The sequence below is a fragment of the Pinus tabuliformis genome, chromosome 7 (genome assembly GCF_031772625.1).
Source record: "Pinus tabuliformis cultivar Carrire ecotype Pingquan chromosome 7, CPIR1, whole genome shotgun sequence".
NCBI classification, from domain to species: domain Eukaryota; kingdom Viridiplantae; phylum Streptophyta; class Pinopsida; order Pinales; family Pinaceae; genus Pinus; species Pinus tabuliformis.
The window spans coordinates 518624235-518631222 of NC_142293.1; positions in this window are offsets into that span (position 1 = coordinate 518624235).

The window sequence follows — 6988 nt, forward strand, 5'->3', positions numbered from 1 at the left end:
AAAAATGGAAGTTTCTTCACTTCATTCTATTTTATTAAATTGACTTGAATTTCTCACCTCCAATCATTGACAACGATGCTGGAGTGAGCTACGTAACAGTCCATAAATAAATATCTAATTAACTTTTCTAATTAACATTAAATTTAAATCAGAGTGGCACTTACCTAGCCAAATAAACATGTAATTAATAAACTAAATTCAACTATGAATAGTGCTTACCTGTGGTAGAAGTAGGCTTACCGCAATAAGGTTTTGGGGACGACTCTCTAATCATTGTGGTTTTTCCTCCTCTCCTATAGCACTGATATACCTTGGAAATGTTGCTACTATTTCCAACTTGGGTAATACCTGATAAATAAATTCATTAAGATAGCTACCAAATGTAATCCGCTTATCAACATAATAAAATTACCTGATCATACGTCTTGTTATCCCTAATCCATTCATATAGTTATTCACCTATGGAAAACTTTACAATGTGGCTCTCCCATTAGAGGGAAAATTGTTATAGATGTTGTCACGCACACAACTTATCCTTTCCAATCATTTTATCATACTGTCCAAGTTCCGTAAAATTATTACAATAATTATTCAACTTCATTGGTTGATTGCCAATATTTTCTTCTTTATGTGCATCATCCTTAGATAGACCTTATTGTGACACTTTTAGAGTACCAAGTTATGTTTATACCAAATTCTTCCATTATGTTCCAAAATACCACAATACTCTTCTTTTATGTTCCAAAATAGGTTGTCTCTTCTTACTGATTTATTATCTTTGTAGTGATACTTCTTCTCTACCACCTTAATTATCTGATCCAAGTTGGCCATAATCACATGAACTATCATTAGTTATCATCCTTAATTTTTTTTTGCAAGTTTCTCCTTTCCATTTCTCTTTAGACAACTTTAACCATTATATGCAATTAACCTTGAATCACGAATGTCATGTAACATTATAATCAACATCTGAACTTTAATCCAAATCTGTACGATTTGCCACTGAGACTAAAATATACCATCCTATAGCTTGATGATGTTTAATGTACAAATGATATGAGTAGTGAATGAGCAGATACATGTAATCTGAATGGCAATTGCAATGCAACCGGTGGTGAGTAGTTACACCAGCATTAAATATTTGTTACAAAAAAATGACAGTATACCATTTCAATAGTGCAATATTTTAGAGAATTATACATCATCAATTATGGGTAGATTATCACCATCCAAGATTACAAGATTATATACTTTTCCAATGAATCAATGAGTCATAATAAAACTATATTTTAATTATGTGACTCATTTAGAATTTTTCTTTGTGAATTGTAAAAAGAAAAGAAGGTTGATATAGAGACCTTGTACGAGAAATAAAACACTACTGTAACTCAATATCAAGATTCATTACTTGAAGAAGCATAAAATAAGAACCAATATACTCAATAATAATAATAAGGTTAATAAGTTATCCTTATTATCAGAGTTTATGATTTTTAATAAGATATATTTTATCATAAATTATCAACAATCACAATACTAAAACCATAATGTACCATAAGTTATCAACAATCACAAATTTTGTAGTATAAAACCATTGAAAACATGAGTTAGGAGGTAATAATGATGTCATAATAAAACTTAGAGAATTGTCTCAACCCATATTCGAATGACTAAAGCTTAAGAATATTTGTGGCATTATTGTGTTAAAAGGTACTTGAATTTTGAAAGAAAATTTATTCATCATTATATGTCACACCAGTATTAATTCTACAGATTCATGATTTTTAAGGATAAAGATAAATTGAAATTTTGTGCTGTAGAGTGAAATATTTAAGTATCTCTTTAAGCAATCATAACTTATGTTAGAAGAATTAAATGGACTGCTTTTAACAAAATAAATGTTAATAAAATTTATTGAATGTATCTTGAGATTCTTATGGCTATTAAATGATTACTCTAAGGAAATTTAAGAAATCAAACAACCAAAGAAATATTTCACACCATAAAGAAGAGACACCGCCACCCGACCTAGAACCAGATCGGATGATTGGGAAGGTTATCCCTCCCAACACAAAATAAAATCATTTTATTAATTATATGGCCTGCCTGCAAGCGCACCTGCGAAGGCAACACCATCCCTTAAATTACAATACATTTAGTCATATTAATTTCCCAGATAAGACATAAAATTGCCTGCATAAGACATAAGACATAAGATTGTAAGCTTGCGGCCATGGCTATGCGTGTTCCTGCAATTTCCATTGTTCCTTTTGAAAACAATGTCGAGAAATATGAACACACTATAAGATCAATAGTACCATTTACACAATCAATAGTTACATTTCCTCATCCAAGGTAGGTAATTGTTCCTTTAACATGGAAAATCATAAGCTTCTTATTGACTAATCTCGCTAGGGAGTAATGAGAATCATTCATTTAGGCTTATGTTTTTCAATTTATTTTGAGAATAGTCTTCTCCAAGTGCAAAACAATTAAGGCATAGATTAGAGACTAGAGAGTATAACCCCCACCCCCTTGAGGAGATTTGTTGGGAGTCACCAATAAGTTCTTTTCCCATCACTAGAGGAACAAATTATTTGGAGCTAGTCCAATGCTTTCTAAGCACAAATATTTTTCCCATTTTCTACAACTTTAACCCATCCTTCATTGTTTGTCAATTTATTAAAAAAAAATTATCCCAAAATTCTTTAAAAAATACCATTTTTATCAAAATGGAAGCACTATAGCGCAAATATTCAATTAAATAAACTATGAAAATCACCAAAATATCTTAAAATTTTCATTCCCCCAAAATATAATAGGTATCAATTGGGTTTATCTTGAATGGAATAATTGTTATTCTATCCATCCATATTCAAATCTTTCTATAGTTGAGAGAGAAGTCGATTTAAAATTAAAATAAGCACATTTTAAGTGTGAAAAGCAAGAAAATATTTAATAGAAATAGAAATTGCCTTATTATTAACTAGTAGCAAATTATTTTTACAATCATAAATAATGGCAAATTATTCTTACAATGGTAAATGATCTCTACTATCAATTTTCTTATTTTAAATTGAATGTAAAATTTTTATTTTATTGTTCCAAATAAATAATTAAAACAAATGGATAACCCAACTGTTAACATGTGGTACTTAGAGATTGATATTGACCTCTTCATTTCTTCTTGTTTGCCATTAACCTACATCCACTGAAATACAATAAACAGTAAAATATGCAATTATAAACGAATAGAAGAAAGTTAAGGATGAATTTACCTGAGTGAGATTATATTGAAATCACATATTTTTACACATCCATCACTGCTGAGTAGCAATTCTAAGAAAAGTCTCGAAGTAGGAGCAATTCCCTTTGCAAAGGCACAACTCTGTAAGATTAGAATAACTCATTCAGAAACTGCAATTACAAATGTTCTAAGAGAGATATCAATTATGAAGCAGTTGGATAATCCGAATATTGTGAAGTTCTAGTCTTCGAAAGAGGGTGCGGGTTCAAATCCCACTTCTGACACTTATCTTCTCAGAATTCCAAAACGAGTAATTCCCATGGTTTTCGATGAAGGTATTCAATATCTCGGTGTACGGTATGACACTAAACTTTACAGAAAGACCAAATGAATATTTGAATATGAAACAGAACCTTGTAAATGATCAAATGAGTAATTGCATATGGGGTAGAGCCCCTAGATTTAACCTCATGGAATATGCAAAAAAGAAATCAGAGAGTTGTGCACATAGAAATGTTGTGCCCATGTCTTCTACATGGATTAATAACAATTTCTTCTCGGATTTCATGGAGATTAGATTGATACGTAAACTTGGTCTTCGTTGGTAACTATAGTGAGCATCTAGAGACGAATGCGACCATCAAATCAAACAGGGGAATAACAGAAAATGCAAAGGCGAAAATGTTAATAAATTTGATGATACAATGGTCCATGGCTATGGAGTTCGTCCTGCGTCTTATGGGGAAGGGTTTTGAGATTTCGGATGCTAGGCATGGTTAAAGAGGAGAGCACAACTACCTAAGTGGATGCCTCTTAGGATATACCAAATTTGAACCAGATCCAAACCAATAAGTTTCAATACCAGTAGGTCATAGCTTAATGCCCAAAACAAGTTTGTGCTAGGATAGTCACAAAGCCACAAATGATTCAACAAACAAAGCGCAAGTACTTTCCAGAACTTGTGCCCGTAACATGCTTCAGTGACACCTGTAAAAAGAAGTCACAAAAGTCTAGCGAGAACAATTTCAACCTTCTTCAGGCCACTTGCAGAAATAAACTCAAAACCAAACGAAATCCAATTTTTCAAGCCCCAAAACCATTCCAGAATAGATCAACGTTTAATTTTCCTTCAATCCCTCATAAGATTTGACTTTGAAGATAACCGCAGGTATTGACGGAATCAACATTTAATGATAGAGTTCTTTCAGAGATGCGTTAATTCTCCGACACAATGTAACAAAGTAACCCAACGAATCCCAAAATAAACCATATCTATAAACCCTCAGTAAATAGATCATAAAGAGTGCGCCATTGATGAGGGCCGAAGACTTTAAAAGGATTATGGACAACAAGTAGCACATATGCCCTAAGGAAATCTGTCACTTGCAAAAGAGGTTACAAAAAGAACTCCCTTACGCAACAAAAATCAAAGAAGTCCTTCCTATCCATAAAGCAAATCAAATCGCTCAGAACTTCATTCTTTGGCCACAAATTTTTTATTTGAATAGTTATATATTGGTTTGGTGCGTATGACAGTGGGATGATTGGTGGCTATGGAGCTACAGGTTATGGTTACGGTTCCAATGTTGATGGTTATAGTTCTAGCTCATCACGTATTGGGGAAGCTTATGGGAGTGGGATGGAAAGTTCTGGAACGATATCACCGATATGCCAGGCAGAACAATTGATACTGGAGTTTCTCGAAAGCAATGGTTGTCGATACAGATAAGATTGGAGGATTCATTGATATCACCCCACTGATGGAATATCAAGCCAAGAAGATGGGGAAAGTGCATGTCGATTACCAAAATTAAATAAATGAACCAAAACACACACCACTCGGTTTATGTTGTGGTAGAGCATGCAAACAATTGTCAAAAATGGCTAACAAATTAATGAAAACAAATGAAAAATTACGAAAATCTAGAAATCCTGATTCTAAAGTTCAGTTTCCGTGGAAATTACTCGTAGGAAAGTAAGCATCCTGTAACTTTCAAAAACAAGTCAAGTTAAATATCCTAAAAAATTATATATATATATATATATATATATATATATATATATATATATATATATATATATATATATATATATATATATATATACATATATACATATATATATATATATATATATATATATATATATATATATATATATATATATATATATATATATATATATATATATATATATATATATATATATTTAGATGCCCATAGGTCCTAAGGGTTGAGCCCTGCTCTGATACCATATGTAACAGTCCATAAATAAATATCTAATTAACATTAAATTTAAATTAGAGTGGCACTTACCTAGCCAAATAAACATGTAATTAATAAACTAAATTCAACTATGAATAGTGCTTACCTGTGGTAGAAGTAGGCTTACCGCAACAAGGTTTTGGGGACGACTCTCCACCCAACCATAGGCTCAGTTGCACAAAATCTTGCTACAACTGGCCACCCCCGAGCCCTCAATCAACGTACTACTGCCAGTGACTCCTATGTCATAGAACACCATTCTCCCAAGAGAATGAAAGATAGAATCTCAGAAAGATGGAATGCCTCCCATCCTCCTCACCATCTATTAAATAGAACAAACATTGGAAGGGGAACCACATGCATACACTCCATGTGTCTACATGCAACTTTCTTTTGATTTTTAGCTTTCTTGTTTTATTTATTTACTTTTCTTTTGATTTTTAGCTTTCTTGTTTTATTTCTATTTATTCTTATTTATAGCTTTAGTATGGTTATTACTATTTTTATTTTTTATTATTTATTTTCTTTGTATATATTTTTAATATCATTTATTATTTAACATTTATGATTTATTATTTATTATTAAGTGATTTATTTATTATTATTTATTATTTCTATTATTAATTATTATTTTTGTATTATTTATTATTTTTATTATTTATTATTTATTATTAAGGGGAGGAATATTACAGAACGAGCCATTTCAACAACCGTACGGTTGCGACGTTCGACAACACTGTTCTGCTGAGGAGTGTAGGGTGTAGTTAACTGGCATTTGATGCCATGGGTATCACAGAAGTTGGAAAAAGCAGAAGAAAAAAATTCCCCCCTGTTATCTGTCCTAAGAGTTATGATATTACAACCAGACTCTTTTTCAACTAAAGACTTAAACTTCTGAAAGATACTAAATACATCAGATTTATGTTTTAGAAAGTACACCCACATCTTTCTACTGAAATCATCTACAATAAGCAAAAAATATTTGCAACCAGTAATTGAAGATGTATTATAGGTCCACAAATATCATCATGAATTAATTGGAGTACCTTAGATGCGCGCCAAGATTCTCCATCCTTGAATGAAGACCGATGTTGCTTGCTAGCGTGACAGGTGCCACACACTCCCAACTGTTGAGTTTGAATATCAAGTAACCCTGACACAAGTCCCTCCTGAGATAGCTGAGAGAGATACTGAATGTTTAGATGCCCATATCTCTGATGCCACAGAGTACTAATGGGAGACACACGAGCTGCTAGAGCCACTTCTGGAGAATCACCAGTGTCAAGAAGCTAGTATAGGCCATGATCTTCTAGGCCAAAAACAACCATAAGACGAGTTTCCCTGTCAATAATGTAGCACTTGTGTGCACTGAACACCACATCGAGCTGAGGAGAGTGCCTCATAATCTGTTTGACAGACAACAGATTAATTTCCATACCAGGAACATAGTACACATTCAGGAAGATGAGTGTGCGCC